The following is a 17986-nucleotide window of genomic DNA, read 5'->3' as shown; positions in this document are numbered from 1 at the left end:
AAATCTAGGACTGAGATTTTGAAAAAAACGAGACAGGACACAAAGACATGCAGGAATGACTACCTCATGTAGAAGAAAAAACAAACTAAAGGAATCGCACTAGCATGCTTGGTTCTTTAGATATTCAGCTTTTATCTAAGACTAGATATCTGAGTACATACTGGTATTGATGGAATGTTTTAATTGTCCTGCCTGATCAGAGAACTGGGACCCAACTATGCCTACAAGAGGAGTTCTTCTTACAGAGGGTTTAAAGTCTTAGGCTATGGCAAATCCTGGTGTAAGAAATAGAGTTGTGAAGGTAAATCTTAGGCAGTGAGAAAGGGATTTCCTTTGCTTTTTGAGATAGATGTCCAGACTTTGGACAGACATGCATGATGAGTACAATCCACGGAAAGAACTAAGCTGCACTTTGGCATAGACTGGCGAACAGGAGCTAAGCAGAGAGGCATCTGACCTGTGTTTCCTTGGTGTTATGTTTGTAGATGCCAAGAGCAGCCTAATCTAATAGAACTTTATAAATTATTTTCCATGTTTTACTTCCTGGCGTGTATTCCTGAACCTAATTGCGTTTTGTTATGTGTCAAATCTATAGTGCCATAGGAAATGAATAATGGGTCCTGCCCTACCCTTGGGCTGGAGAGGAAAAGAATGAGTATTACCCCCTCTCTTAAGGCCATTGATGATAGTAAAAGGGCCAGTCTTGAGGATGGGATTTTTAGGCAGCTGCTGAGAGTCCCAATATAACATAGAACCAAAAATATCACGTAAAACGTAATGAGACTGGGAAAATGTAATTACTTTTCAAGTAAAGTATACTTACCCTCAGTGCTTGAAATGAATATTTGAAAAGTCACTAGTGTTGAATTTAAAACCCACAAGAAACACACATGTTTAAGGGTGGATTGCTAAAGATGATGCTCCAATTAATTTTAAAACTTTGAAATGCAGAGGAAGGTATGCAATTCTGGATCCAGCTCCATACAATCACATACAATCACCTCCCCTAGACACGATCAGCCTCTTCTCTAATAATAAAAGATATTTAGAAATGATCACTTTGTCACCAAACCACAAGCCTTCCCATAGTGTGTCCACTCCCAAGACAATGCCCTGGCAGCCAGCCACATGCTGAGTCTGACTCTGGGGATCCTAGTGAGCCCTAAGGATGGTTGGGCCCAGCACGGAGCCCAACCCCCAAAGGCTGCACACGCAGGGGTGTGATTGGATGAAGAGGTGACTGAAGCTGAGGAAGCATAATGGTCATATTCCCGAGCACAGGACAGATTTTTGGAAGAACCCTTGAAGAAAGACTAAAAATAGGGCCTCAACCACTGTAATTCCTGGCATTGAAAGTTACTGTCTTTCTTCCCACATCAACTCCCTGAGCCAGAGATTTTTGATTTCTGGTCACTGTTAGGCTTCTAGTGACTAAAAAGGTGCTTTTAAAATACTAGGTGTTGATTATTATTTAAGAATATGTGAAAGTGACCTCATTTTATACTCATGTGCAAGAAGAAGCTAAGACCTTAGGGCTTAATATATAAATCAATACAGGTTGGGGCAAAAGTAGGCTTATAGTTATGAGTACATAAAGCACAGTTTATTCTTATATCATTATTTATTAACTATTGTATTATTTTCCATATGAAAAACTGTAATTACTTTCCAAGCACACTTTCCAAATAGAATACCTGCTGTCAATGCTTGAAAGGAATATTTGACAAATCCCTAGTGTTGAGTTTAAAACCCACTTTGCCCTACCCTTATATACATACTTATGTACGTATATATGCACCACACATACCTCTGAAAGATACTTCAAGGAAATTTGCTAAAATATCGATAGTATTTATACCTGGTTCAAGTTATTACAAGTCTTTATTTTTTCCTTTTTCATATTTTTCTATATCTGTAAATTCTCTTCCTAATTTGAATTAACCAAACAATACTACCTAAAGAAATGAAATTCCAAATCCACAAAAATATGCCTAATGATATGAATTAAACAAAAATACTTAATATATAGCAGGGTTATGATCACAAATGTCTTACTTTTAAAATTGTCCAATATCTCAAACCCTGTTCCATGTTTCCTAAACACAGGTCTCTTACATCTATGACTACCAAGTTCCATATCAGAAAGTAGCATTCTAAAAGGAAGAGATTTGAAAACTAATAAGGGAAAAAAGCATCTATTACTTTCCCAAACCTGCAGAATGGAAGATAAAAACAAATAATGGTCAAACTACACTGACTGGTATTAAACACATATAAATGATGCCTTTTTTCCCCTGTACAGAAATTGGATGGACATTGAAAATCTATGCCTTTGATTTCTTTTGTGTTTCAAAATAACCACATCACTGATGGACACATTGTTATTTTAACTTGGCTAATACTTTTAGCTAGGAATAATTTTATAATTTCAGCTGGAAACTAAGTTTTATCTTCCTAAATAAAACCTGTGCATTTTTCCTCTGATACTTTATCTGTTGATGTAACATTTTCTACCTTTAAAAAAAATAAATTATCCTCTCATGTACTGATCAAAGACCTTCTATAGGGAAGAAAGAAGAGATCTACACAGATCAGCCATTTTAATGAAGAAGACATATTCCCTAGTCTGATTCTGCTTTGATATCTTTCACAAATAAATTAAAGGGCAATAAAATATCAGAAGAAAGGAGGACAGATACCTTCCATTATCAATGGCTTTTGACCTCCCCCCATACACATATCATTTTTAGGAAGGCAGAAGTATGCTTACTGAGGAGTACAGTGGAATTGAGCAAACATGAGGGCTGTTTTCATGAGTCTTCATTATCAATTGAAAATTAAAGTACTAGAAAAAGGCTTTCATCCAAGAGATTTGTATAGCTCTAGATTCTGAATTCTTTAAATGAAAGCACTTTCTGGAGACTCCTGAAGACTACTGACCTAACAGTGACTTCTGAAAGATACTGAAGCAAGCTGAACTTCAAACATCCCTCTAATTAAGAATCTTCCTTTCAAAAACAAAGTTGAAAGTGGACAGGTACATCTCCCAGACTAACTAGAGGTCCACTTCTCTGTGTTTATTCATACAAGAAATACACACTGATTGCCTACTCCAGGCACTGGATCTTCAGTGATTGAAAAGGGAGACGGGATTTATAACCTAGCATAGAGTACATTCCAATGGGATAGATAAAAAACAAAAGTAAACAAACAAACGACAAAGAGAAATGCAGACAAGTTGGGGCCCTGAAGGACATGAAGAGGATGTCATGGCTGGGATAAAGAAAAGCAATGGGGACATGGCTGGTCAGTCAACACCACTGCAAGGGGAAGGCCTTAGTGGCCAAGTGTAGAATGGTGGGGAGTGGAAATGTTCAAGAGCAAAGCAAAGGAGTGAAATTATTTGGGGATGAACAAATTATTCTTTTGAATATTCTTTAAAATGTGCTTAAATCACACACATTCAATTCACCTGTGTGTATGAATTTAATCAATATACTTTCATAGTAACTCACTACAGAACTTTGAGGAGCAATCTTACAGGATAACAGGAACATGAAGGAGTCATTTAGATACTTTAAAGGTTTGTATCCCTCTCCAGAAAAAAAGATCCAGAACCAATGTAATATGAGTCTATGTGTCTTTCTTCAGTCTTCAGAACGATGATCCCTGGGTCTTTTAAAACAAGGAACAAACATAAAGGACCCATGGGCATGGACAACAGGGTGGGGATTGACTGTGGGAGATGGTTGGGGGGGCAGGCAAGGGAGAGCAATGGGGGAAAATTGGGACAACTGTAATTGAACAACAATAAAATTTTAAAATGAGGAAAAAAAAAAGAAAAGAAAACTAAGAAAAATAAATAAATAGAGCCAAGGTCAACCAGATATTTTCCAAATTGGGTCTATGTAATTGGGGCATCCTGGTTTCCCTAGAACAGTTGTTTTCTATTTGTAATATTCATAAAAATGTCCTGATATACTTGTAAATATTTGATGTCCTGGGTCTTACGCTAAAGATTTGAATTATTGAATTTTAATGTGGAGTCCTGGAAATCACCTTCTTGGGTGGTGCTGATGCAGATAATCTAAGAACCATGCTTTGAGAAAATCTACTCTCAAAATCTCTTCTCCTCAGCAGTATGTCCTGGACTTTGCCTAAGACTTGACATTGCAGGTGATTTAGCCTGAAATTGTGATTGTGGCCCAGCACACTTGGTCCTGTCCCATCCTGGGGCCACTGCTAATGCACAAATACTTTTGTGTACGTTAGAAAAATTTTCTCCCATCTGGATAAGAGTTTACATAAAGGTTCCTTTCCTCTAGCAGAGATAGCTCTGAACCGAGATGAACAGTTTGGCTAGGGCAAAACGAACTGAATTTCAGCTTCATTAACCATTTGGACTGGGTTGGACCTTACAATAGAAGCCTCACAATGGCAGATGACAGTCCTGCCATTTTCCCTGGTCACATAAACCAAAATGAAAATTTGCATTAAAACCAGGAGTGCAAAATTATTGTAAAATTAAGATGAAATCCCTTGCAAAGATTCTTGTCATACTGTCTTTCTCCTATTTTTCAGATACTACAGCTAATGTTAATGGTTTTATGTTGCTCATCATGTGTTGGTATTTTATTTGGCAGTATAATTTATATAATGTGAGAGACACATGTTAGAGATATTTTATATATTGTAGTTATTTACTAATCTGAATCTGGGAAATCCTCAGCCCTTTCTTGATATCTTTTGCAGATTCCTTCTCTACCAACCAACCTCAAATCCTTCAGGATTCAGGCCAAATCTCTTTTATCTCTCAATCGCTATCCAATAATCTATAAATTTATAACTCAGAATAAAGTATGAATTCGAGACCTCTTACATATTTTCATTTGAATGTATCAAGATCAGCATGTCCAAAAGTGAATACTGACCTATATCTTTCAAAATTGTACTTGCCCCAATCTCCACGCTCAATCAATCAAAGTTGAAATACATGTGACATTCTTGATTCTTTTCGTTCATTAGTCTACATCCTTTAGGGTCTAAAGAGTAGAGGAGAATACACTTAGGAATTTACAGCAAAGAACATCTAATGCAATGAATTGGTTACACAAGTGATAGAAGAACTGAAAAGCTGAGCAGAAATTGATGGTACAGGATTAGCAGCAGAGCCCAATGAGGATATGGTGTTGCTTGGAACTAGAGGCTAGGAACATCTAACAGAAAAATGAAACCAAAACTAGACAATCTGGTGTGAGATGAAGCCATAGGTAAAATGGTATACCTACAGAAATGATCTTCCAATCTCCAACTGGTGCCTGGTGTCAGTAGAAGCTCCATACAGCAGGGAAACCATCTGAAATGCAGAACAGAGAAGGGGAAGGATGAGCAATGAATCTGAGTGCACAATCAACAATACAAATACTTCTAAAATTTGTCTAACACCTTCATCCAAGCCATTAGTATTGCTCCAGCAGGCTTATAACACGTCCCTATCCAGGTGGTGCTCCATAGAGCAGCCAGAGTAATTATTTTTCAAATACAAATTGGACCCTTTTCAAATGTAGGTGTCTACCTTCCCTCTTTTCCCATTTGCTTAAAGCACATCAGTGACATCCTATTGCACTCAAGTTACAAACACTTAACCAAGGGCTCTAAATCTATCTAATTTAGGCCCTGCTAATAGTTTCAAACTCATCTCCAACCACTATCCACCTCATACAATCCATTCCAGAGATGCTAGCCTCCTTTTTAGCTCCTGGAATATACCAAACTTTCTTCATCCCTAAAACCTTAACAGTCTTGCCACCATTAATTATCAAATGGATGGCTCCTTCTCATTTTCCAAAGCTGATACAATGCCACAACTTTAGATGACCTGCCCAGGTGACCACATTCAAGTACCACCTGTCCTGCCACCCTGTCTTTTACCTTCCCAGCATCTTTCTCAGTTTATACTTCTGGTTTTTTTGTGTTTATGTATGCCCATCTTTCACCATTAAACTATAGGCATCATGAGATAAAGAATCCATACTATTTCAACTTATAATATATACTCAGAATATATCAGAGTATTTGATACACTCAAAATGATTATAAAATAAAGAAATAAATATATGAATCCAGAGAGGGCTTAAAGATGAATTGGAAGCAGTGTTAATTAAGAGAAAGTACAAATAAGAAATAAAATATCAGGTTTCTAGTATTTTTGTCTTTCTAAATAGTTATTATAGAACATGGCAATTATAGTACTAAGAATATTAATATCATAAATACTTCGGAAGGAAAAGTTTCCAGTCTGTGTTATTGAAATCCAATAATTATGTATACTTTTAGTGGTATAATGAGTTAGTTTTTTTTTATTACTTCTAACAGAGCAGCGTTTCTGAAGTTTCTGACTTAGTGAGCCTGGGATGGATTTGAGATTCTAATTTTAACAATTTTCCAGGTGATTCCCAAGTTACTGGTCCAAGGACCACATTTTGAGTAGCAAGTGAACCATCAAGTTGATGAATTAGATTTACATGGATGTTTTCCAATGTCCAAACCTTTTAGCTTCTCTGCATTCTGAGCTGAACATAGAGAGAAACCACAAAATCAATAAGATACAATGTTCAATTAGTCTAATCAATTTCTAGGTCACATTTTGTTCCTCTGGAATTATGGTCTTAACCTCTATTTACTTTATAACAGCATTTTCTAAGAGATTTTGTAGTCCAAATTTTCATCATTAAAGCATTAACTAACCCATGTTTGAGGACTCACAATTAACGTACAAATCAATACTGGTAACCTTCACTTGTATAGTGCTTTACAGCTTACATAGAACTTGCAGGTATATTATTGCATTTAATCCTCGTGGCAATCCAAGCTGTTGCCAAGGCAAGAATTATTAACCTTATACTATAGAAAAATAAAGCTGATGTAGATACACATTAACTGAGATAATAATCAGTAATATGTTCATAACTTTACATTTATAAATCACTTTAATATGCATTAACTAATTTGATTTGCATAATGATCCTCAAAAGCAGGTAAGTATCTGTGCTTGGTGAGCGGTCATATGCAGCTCTGGTGCTCCAAAACATTTTTTTTCACATCAGTTTTGTTGTATCTGTCCCCTTGGGTAACTTTAAAATATATAGACTATGGAAATACGAAAATCTGGATTTGCATCCTTGCTCTACCATTCACTCCCTGTGAGACTTTGTGCAAGTAATACAACTACTATGAGACCCTGTGATCATATCTGTAAATTGCGAGAAATAATAACTTTTTTAGAGCAAACCACATTTCTTTCCCCAGGATTCCAAAAATATGATATCCACTCTCCTCCTGAGGAAGGAACAGTTTTGAAAGAATACTTTGGAATGATCTGTCTCTACACCCCTTATGTTATACACACCTCCCTGCAGGAGCTAGAGATTGATTTATCTGAAGAGATGGAAAGAGTCTAACACATTACTCCCCTTCTACTGTTGGGAAGGGTTAAGTTATTCCCATCTATTGTCAATATCTTCAGTGAAGAACTATAGCATTGTCCCCCTGATTCATGCATTAATGTCCCTGATTGGGTCTGAAGGTTTTCTTTTAGTAATAATTCTGGAGCCCCAAATCAGTCAAAATTTAGAATTGGAGTTTCTTTGAGTTCAAAGTTATTCTCTCATGCAACTGTCAAGGTGCTGTTGCTGAGTACTTTATCTACCTGAAGGTAGGTTACATGGTCTAAATTCAGGATAAAAAGTACTATACCAGAGGCCCATTTAATAGTTGCTTTATCCAATCCTGTATTGCAACTGAAAAGTGGATATTTTAACCCTTCCCAAATGCATATGTCTACTTCTCAATCGGTTTAGTGCTTAGCAAAGAGGTAGGGTGTAATTAATTTTCATTTTTCAATAAAAACCCAACTACTACTTGAAGACTTGTATGAGAGCTAAAGACATACAGTTGATCTTTGAACAATGCAGAAGTTAGAAGTGCAGACCCACATATAATGCTAACTCCCCAAAAACTTAACTACTGATAGCTTACCACTGACCAGAAGCCATACAGATAACATAAATAGTCAATTAACATATGTTTATATGCTGTATGTCTTACTTACTATATTCTTGCTACAATAAACTAGCAAAAAGAAATTGTTATTAAGAAAATCATAAGAAAGGGAAAATAACTTATAGTACTCTATTTATATATCTTTTTTAATCCTCAAATAAGTGGACATATGCAGTTGAAACCCATGTGGTTCAAGGATCATCTGTACTGTACTGCATTATACATAATACTCAGTTAGTTGAGACCATATAAAAGGTACCCCATCATTTATGAAGCTGTGTGTAACAGTTCTTAATTTTAATTTAACAGATGAATAGAACAAATTCTTGAATATTATCTTTAGCTCTGTTGAACAGTTTAGGATTGAGAAGCTTAAACAAAGAAATTTTCCAAAGACCATATATTTAATAAGTATCATGGATAAGACTTAAAGCAAGGAATTGTTTTATTTATATGTATGCCTTTTCCATTTGTGATCATTACCTTTTAATCTCCATAATCCCACCTTTTCTATTGATATGAAAGGTAAACAAAGTATAATACCCAAATCTACAATGTATATACTCCTCAGATATATACTTGGAAATTTTACTATTTGTTAAATATCATTTGTGGGCACCATCAATTTTTTAATTATATATTTGTGTTAAATTTCTCTTAACTTACAAATTACCCACAATCAAACTTTACTACATAATACAACAATTATATATATGATACATATGCATTTTTAGATTTCATCTTGAGTCAGAGATTACATAAAAGAAAAAATAAAAGTTAGAACATAAACTTATAAGATATCCCCTGATGGTAGTACCATCTGCTCTCCAGATAAAATGAACAACAATGGGATGAACTTGGGCCATAGCACTGAATGAATGTCTCTGGAGTAGTAATCAAATATCCACCAGAACCAGGATGCTCAGGGTCATGTTAAGGCCAGAAAGGTTTTACTGAATCAGAAATATCATTGATATTACACAGCTAAAAATATCCTGTTGCTAAATAAGAAACTTAAAAACTTAAAAGAGAAAGAAGGCCAAATATCTTTTCCCACTTCAGTCTAGATGAAGAACAAAGGAACTCTGAAAATGAGCCTAAAAGACTCATTGAAAAAGTAATTTGGAATAAAATTATACAGGAACATGCAAGGTATGTACATCAAGTTTATTTGTTACCTTTAATTTATTTGTGAATGTTTACATGGAAAGATATAATGACTCTTAGTATTAGCCCAAAGTGTAGATTTTCAACATTCTGAAAAGTTAAATACAGCCTTAACAAGTACTCAGAATTTAAAGGATCTGCTAAATTCCTGATGCATTCATCTTAGGTGAGTCCCGGAAATGATAAAAGACAAAAGGACCAATAATCCCATATAGTATTATGATTATTTTCTAAAGCAGTTCATGAAATTACCCCATTGTTACCAGTGGACAGTTGGTCAGAGCCAAGTTGGTCAGAGCCCAGGGAGTTTCCACTCATAGGCCAAAATGGCTGCAGGGGAAGGCTTTTACACTGAGCAAGCAAAAGCCCTTCTCCCCCACCTGCCCCTCCAGTACCAGATTGGAGGTGGGACCAGAGATGAGCAGGCACACATACCATAGAAGTTAAAATGGCACAGGGGGAGGTGCTAGACCAAAGAGGCTTGTCAGTCTAGCCAGGAGAAAGAAGGAATTGGTTGGGAGGTGGACCCGCCTGAAGTACAAGGATGTTTGGGAAATTGATTGGTCATTTTGAGAAAGCACTTGGTTAGTTCCACACCCTAGGTTAATATAAAGCCAGGGCAGCAAAGAACACTCTCTTGCTCATGGCTCTGCCTGGTGACCTGCACTTGGACAGTGGACTTGCCTGTTCTCTCCATAGGCCATGTGGTCTTAGCTGCCACGTGGCCCATGGCTTCCAGGAGGGAATCTCTCTCTCTCTCTCTCTCTCTCTCTCTCTCTCTCTCTCTCTCTCTCTCTCTCTCTCTCGGAGTCTCTCTGTCTCTCTCTGTCTCTCTCTCTCTCTGTCTCTGTCTCTGTCTCTGTCTCTCTCTCTCCCTCTCTCCCTCTCTCCCTCTCCCTCTCTCTCGCTCCCCCTAACCTGGTGAAGCATTCACTACTGGGTTTGTGCTCTTTATCCTGGGAGCACGCAGCCTTGCAGCCTCAGAGCCACATGGCCCATAGTCTCCAGGAAGAAGCCTGAAATGAACAGCAACTGCGAATAAGACAAGCTAATTGGATGACCACCTAGCAGCCATGCTCAGGCACCACGGGATGGTACTTTAAAATGGAGCAGGAACATTAGACACTGGCTTTTGTTTTGGACTTGTTAATGATGGTTGGACTCTGTCTGGGTTTTGTGGAGGAGATGAGCTTTGACACAGGGGGTCCACCATGCTCCGAGATGGTGCAGCATCTGAATAAAATCTCTTTTTGAATAAAATCTCTTTCCTTTTTCACCACCAACTGCCTCATGAGTTTGGATTTTGTGGCGGCAGGAAGACAAATGCCCTCTTTTTTTCAGTAACACCATGATTAAGTTAATAAGTGTCTTATTTACTTTCTTCTTTTAATATATTTAATTCAATTTAGCAAATGCACATTAAGTGTTTATAGGAGAAGTAAAATGAGCAAGACACCATTCTGATTCTCAAGGGCACTCACATTAATATGGAAGTTAGACCCTGTAACAATTTACTACAACCAGAAAAATAACAATAATAGCATAATAGAGGTATATATATGCATCTACCAAGCTTGCATACTCAGCACTCTCCTCTATGGCAGCGAGACGTGGACCACCTACGCAAGGCACGAAAGGAAACTCAACAGCTTCCACATGAGGTGCCTGCGATGCGTCCTGCATGTCGCCTGGCAGGATAAGGTCCCCAACACCGAGGTGCTGAAGCGAGCCAACATGAGCAGTTTGCATGCAGTTCTTAGTGAGAGACGCCTCAGGTGGCTCGGCCATGTCAAAAGAATGGATGCAGGCCGTATTCCCAAAGACCTTCTCTACGGCGAGCTAGCAGAAGGCCAGAGGATGACAGGGCACCCAAAACTGCGGTTCAAAGACATCTGCAAAAAGGACATGACACAATGCTCCATCAATCTCAACACATGGGAAGTTCAAGCAGACGACCGCCTAGCCTGGAGGCTCGCGGTCAGACAAGGTACGTCACGCGCAGAGGCTGCGCGCAATGAGGAGGCGGTCCAGAAAAGATCGAGGCGGAAGCAGCATCAACAGCAGCAACAACAGCCATCTGCCTTCACCTGTAACAAGTGCGGCAGGGATTGTCACTCCCGAGTCGGACTGCACAGCCATTCTCAGCGGTGCAGATAGACTCTCAAGAAGCTACGCCATCGTCTCTCGAGACGGACGGCTGCCGATGATAGAGGTATATATAAAGTATACGGCATCAACCATGATGAGGCAGGAAGAAGAGAGCATGGCAAGAAAAGAAAACACAAAAGATTAAATAACATGAATGCAAACTGATACAGTTCTCAAATACTGAACTTTCTCCAGAATACCCATTAAAACACACAGTCCTTATTCTCAAAATTCAAATCACAAAATCCAGTGCTATGACCTAAATCTGGGTGGGGGTTGCAGTGTTTTCTGAAGTACTGAACACACAATGTGTCAAACATTTGGAAGGTACTCAGTGATAGCTATTGGTGAAAGTGACATCTCTGATAGGTCATATATCCTCCAAAGGTTTCTAATTGTAGATCAGTGATTATCAAAAAATAATTAAGTGAATATTCACAATAGTAGGAAAGATAGCACGCAAGAAAAGAAGGGAAATCTGTTAGTCATGTGGGATGACTAGGAAATAGAGCAGAAAAACGTCAGTGTCAGGAAAGGTATAAAACGAGGTAACATGCTAGCTTCTGTGCAAGCATTTTCATTAAAACATGCCAGGTCTGGCAAATAGTGAGGAAATTGTTATTTTTAGGGTTCAGAGAGTATATTCTCAGGTCCTAGGAAATGGTGTGAATTCAGTGGGCTTCATGGGAAAAATCTATTACATTATACAGAAAGCAAATGACAAGTGAGTCAGAGTAAAAGCTTTTCATATTCAAAAAAGAAAGAAAGTAATGAAGAGGAAAATAAGGAAGAAATCCTTACTTCCCATGACTTAACTGTATTTTTTCAATGGACTTCATGTAACATGAGGAATACGAGAAATTCCCAATATCTTTCTTTTCAAAATAAAGATCATATATCACTTCAGAAATAAATGTAGGAAATATTATTTTAAAACCCTACAATAAATTGAAAAAAATAGGCTCTGATAAGAGGATGAACATGAGAAAAAATGTTTCAAAATAAAAAAAGAACATTAATTAAAGGTAGTAGTGACTTTGAATTTTCATGTGTATGGCATATAAAATATATCACATTATTGGAGGTAAGATGAACAGGTATTATTTTACAAAAGAGAAATGAAAGAAAGTTAAATGTATTGAGTATCTTCTCTTTCTTATAATCCCGTGAAAACAAGTTGCCAAGTGGTACAAATTAAATTTAAAAGAAAAAAAGAAGGTATTTCAAGGCATCAAAAAAGGAGGCATCAAAGCAGCCAGGACTTGAGGGTCCTTAAGAAAATAAAGGACATTGAGATGAGTCCAGTATTTGGTGGTGTTTTACTCCATATTATTTGCTCATTGGTAGGTAACATAAGACCAAGAAGCTAAAAAGTGGAGCAGAGATTAGTGGTTGAAAGCCTGAAAACCTGAGCCAAGTTTTCTGCAGTCTTAAAGGGATCTGGAAACAAATATTAAGTTTGTAACCTACAAAACAACCCAGATTAGAGGCCAACACACTGGGCAGAAGGAAAATGCAATAAGGTAAGCCCTACATTTTGCAGCTTTTTCCCCCTAGAGGCATTTGACAATTTATAAACAGCATATAATGAGGGGCTAAGAACTACACAGTGATATAACATTTCTAAAAAAAATAATTTCAGCAAACAAAATCCATTGATATTTAAAAATGAGAATATGTCCCAACATATTTCACAAATCAAGGTTATATAAAATCAATCAATGAATATCATAACACTAACTTAATAACAGAGTAAAGTCATACAATCATCTCTATGCAGAAAACTGATAGAATTAATGAGTTAATTTGCTCAATTTTTGCATATAAATTCAATATAAAATATTAACATCAATTTTATTTATGTACACCAGAAAATAATAAAGTTTGATAAATGATATAATGTATAGTAACATCAGGAAACATCAAATACTCAATAATAACTCTAACAAATTATATAAATTATATACACAACTATAAATCACTATTGAGAAAATTAAAGACCTAATAAATGGTAGACTATGTAATGTCAATTTTCCCCAAATGGATTAATTATTCATGCAATTACACCAAGTTTTTTGGTGACAATTAACATGTTGAATCTAAAAGTTATATGAAAGTGGAATGAACAAAAATAACCAAGCTAATCTTAAAAATAAAAGTTGAAGGACTTATACAATCAGCTATCTTGATTTATCATGTAATTCATAGTTATTCAGGCAAAACGGTAATTATATATATTTATGCCAATGGAATAATATAGAATTCAGAAGCAAAATCACATCTGTTTAGGCACTTGATATATTACAAAATTGTCATTGTCCTGCAGTGTTGATAGAATGCTCTTTTTACTAAGTAGTGCTAGGTCAATTGGGTACACATGAAGGAAAAAAAATTTATTATTTTATCTCATATAGCATGTGGTTTTAGCAGCCATGCACTCTCACTATTCCAGATTTCAAATCTGTTTGAGAAGTACAAGTTAGCCCCTTCTAAGTGTACTGGAAAACTGTCCAAGACAACCCAAGAAAAGATCTGATTCACTGGGGTGAAGCACCACCATGAGACATAAATTAACAGCACACAGCCTTGATGGGTAAAAACTTGCCTAAACTTCAAGGACATGACTACCAGTGTATTTGGAGTTAGTATTAATAACAGATTGCACATATATTATCTCATTTTTTCAAAACCTTTATTCTCAGAGAAGGAAAACTCTGACTCCAAAAACCTCCGCTGCCTTGCGGCATACCTCTTCAGGGGAAAGGCTAAGGAGAAGGGAAACTCTGACTCCAAACCTCCGCTGCCTTGTGGCATACCTCCTCAGGGGAAAGGCTAAGGGAGTAAACCCCGACAGAAAATCCGGAGCCGGAGTCCCTAAGGCGGTTTGACGTTGTAGTCAACACCGGCAACTCCTGCGGCGCACCTGAAGCCAAGCTGTATTGACTCTGTCTTTCCCCTTGGATCCTTCAGCTGCGAAGAGAGGGGGGGTCTGCTGCATGGGCAACAGCTGGCCCTCCATATCACCCTGCCCAGGCTTTGTAGCTTCACTGGAGAGGACACTCCAGCGTCATCGCAAGATGTCGACTCAACACGGGAGGAGACAGATACCGGTTATAAGCTCATCCGATTGGCGAAGGAAACGAGCGCCAGGGGTCTCCTCTGACGGTGGGAGAGGTCATCGCACCTCACTGGACAGCTACCGCCCGCCTCAAGCTGGGCAGCCCCCAGCCAATTAGGTGCCGTCTCACCATGGCTCACCTGCCACACTGGGTGCGTGGGGATCAGAGAGGCATCTCTTGAAAAGTGGGCCACAAAACACTCGCACCAGGCAATTCCAAGCAAACAACAAGAAAGAAGCCTCCAGCTCTTCGCCTCGCTAGCTGGAACATCAGGACCATGTGTCCCGGACTTACTGCAGACCTTCCGTGGATCAATGGTGCCAGGAAAACCGCCGTCATCGACAGGGAACTGGCACGACTAAACATCGACATTGCGGCTCTACAGGAGACCCGGTTGGCCGACAACGGAACTATCAGAAAAACCAACTACACCTTCTACTGGCAAGGGAAGTCTCCAGACCAACCAAGACAGCACGGTGTTGGGTTCGCTGTGAAGAACACGCTTGTTTACTCCATAGAGCCACCCACAGGAGGCACAGAGAGATTACTTACCCTCCGATTGTCAACAACTTTCGGCCCAGTCAGCATTCTTAGCGCGTATGCCCCAACCCTCTGCGCCACCACCGAAGAGAAAGAACAGTTCTACCATGCACTGGACGAAGCATTATCCAAGATCCCGAGAAGTAACGCTCTTTATCTCCTTGGAGACTTCAATGCAAGAGTAGGAGCCGACCACATGGCCTGGCCCACCTGCCTCAGAAACTTTGGGAAAGGAAAGATCAATGAGAATGGTCAGCGACTGCTTGAGCTTTCGTGTCACCATGGCCTATGCGTGACAAACACATTCTTCAAGTGCAAAGAGATCCACCAGGTGTCATGGAGGCACCCCCGCTCCCGTCACTGGCACCAGCTTGACCTCGTCATCACCAGAAGAACGGATATTGGCAGCACCCTCCTCACCCGCAGCTACCACAGTGCAGACTGCGACACGGACCATGCCCTCGTGGTAAGAAAGGTGCGCATAATGCTGAAGAGGTTGCACCACTCCAAGATGAAGGGTCGCCCACGCATCAACACCAGTTGTGCCAGCAACCCAGTTAAGACCCAGCAATTCATCAACAGGATGGAAGATGCACTCGGCGAGGGAATGGCGGCAGATGACATTATCGAATCCAATTGGTCACGTCTCCGCGACGCTATATACAACTCCGCCATTATTGCTTATGGGAAGAAAGAGCGGAAGAACGCTGACTGGTACGAGGCTCACTGGGAAGAAATGGAACCCGTGATCGAGGCTAAGAGGAAGGCCCTACTGGCTTACAAGGTCACGCCCACTCCCAGTACACTTCAAGCTCTACGGGCTGCCAGGAACAAAGTCCAGAAGACCGCCCGCCACTGTGCCAACACCTATTGGCTAAACCTGTGCAGAAGCATCCAGGAAGCCGCCGATATAGGCAACGCACGAGGAATGTATGAGGGTATCAAGAAGGCAACAGGCCCAATCCCCTCCAAGATCGCCCCCCTTAAGTCCAAGACAGGTGAGGTCATCACTGACCAGGAACAGCAAATGCGGCGGTGGACCGAGCACTACCTCGAGCTGTACGCGACGAGGAACACCGTAACAGACACTGCTCTTAACGCCATCCCAGACCTACCAGTCATGGAGGAGCTAGACACCCCACCTACTGCGGCAGAGCTCGGCAAAGCCATCGACCGCCTCGCTTGCGGGAAAGCACCAGGAAGCGACGGAATCCCTCCAGAAATCCTAAAGAGCGGGAAACCAGTCCTGCTACAGCCGCTCCACCATCTACTCTGTCTCTGCTGGAAGGAGGGTTACATCCCCCAGGATATGAGAGACGCCAACATTATCACCATGTACAAGAACAAAGGAGACCGCAGCGACTGCAACAACTACCGGGGCATCTCTCTCCTCAGCGTCGTCGGCAAAGTATTCGCCCGGGTCGCTCTTGCCCGCCTGCAGACCCTTGCTTCCCACGTCTACCCAGAGTCCCAGTGTGGCTTCAGAGCTGGCCGATCAACAGTGGACATGATCTTCTCCCTACGCCAGCTGCAGGAGAAGTGTCACGAGCAGCATAAACCACTCTACCTCGCCTTTATCGACCTCACGAAGGCGTTTGATCTGGTCAGTCGAAGCGGACTCTTCAGCTTGCTACGGAAGATTGGCTGTCCACCACATCTGCTTGCTGTGGTCATGTCCTTTCACGACAACATGCACAGCACGGTGTCCTACAACGGCGCAACCTCTGAGGCCTTCCCAGTCAGCAGCGGAGTAAAGCAGGGCTGCGTCCTCGCGCCTACGCTGTTCGGAATCTTCTTCTCCATGCTCCTCCAATATGCCTTTAAGGACTGCAGCGAGGGTGTCTTCATTCACACCAGATCCGATGGCAAGCTCTACAACCTGGCCCGCCTACGAGCCAAGACCAAAGTCAAAGAGGTGCTCATCCGTGAGATGCTCTTCGCCGACGACGCAGCCTTGACATCACACTCCGAAGAGGGACTCCAGCAGCTAGTCACTTGCCTTTCCCACGCATGCAAGGAGTTCGGACTAGCCATCAGCCTGACGAAGACGAACGTTATGGCTCAAGGCATGGAGACTCCCCCATGCATCACCATCGACGGATACACCCTGGAGGTTGTCAACGACTTCACTTACCTCGGGTCCACCATCTCGAGCTCTCTGTCAGTCGACTTGGAGGTCAACCGGAGAATCGCCAGGGCAGCCACAGTTATGGCCAAACTGAACCGGTGAGTGTGGAACAATTCCAGCCTCACTGAGAAAACCAGACTGCGCATCTACCAAGCCTGCGTACTCAGCACTCTCCTCTATGGCAGCGAGACATGAACCACCTACGCAAGGCACGAAAGGAAACTCAACAACTTCCACATGAGGTGCCTGCGACGTGTCCTGCATGTCGCCTGGCAGGATAAGGTTCCCAACACCGAGGTGCTGAAGCGAGCCAACATGAGCAGTTTGCATGCAGTTCTTAGTGAGAGACGCCTCAGGTGGCTCGGCCATGTCAAAAGAATGGATGCAGGCCGTATTCCCAAAGACCTCCTCTACGGCGAGCTAGCAGAAGGCCAGAGGATGACAGGGCGCCCAAAACTGCGGTTCAAAGACATCTGCAAAAATGATATGACACAATGCTCCATCAATCTCAACACATGGGAAGTTCAAGCAGATGACCGCCTAGCCTGGAGGCTCGCGGTCAGGCAAGGTACGTCACGCGCAGAGGCTGCGCGCAACGAGGAGGCGGCCCAGAAAAGATCGAGGCGGAAGCAGCGTCAGCAGCAGCAACAACAGCCATCTGCCTTCACCTGTAACAAGTGCGGTAGGGATTGTCACTCCCGAGTCGGACTGCACAGCCATTCTCAGCGGTGCAGATAGACTCTCAAGAAGCTACGCCATCGTCTCTCGAGACGGACGACTGCCGATGATGATGATGATGACGATGACGATGATTAATAACAGA

This window comes from Furipterus horrens, unplaced genomic scaffold (assembly GCF_987537825.1).
Source record: "Furipterus horrens unplaced genomic scaffold, mFurHor1.1.pri manual_scaffold_1, whole genome shotgun sequence".
Classification (NCBI taxonomy): domain Eukaryota; kingdom Metazoa; phylum Chordata; class Mammalia; order Chiroptera; family Furipteridae; genus Furipterus; species Furipterus horrens.
This window is presented reverse-complemented; position numbering follows the sequence as displayed.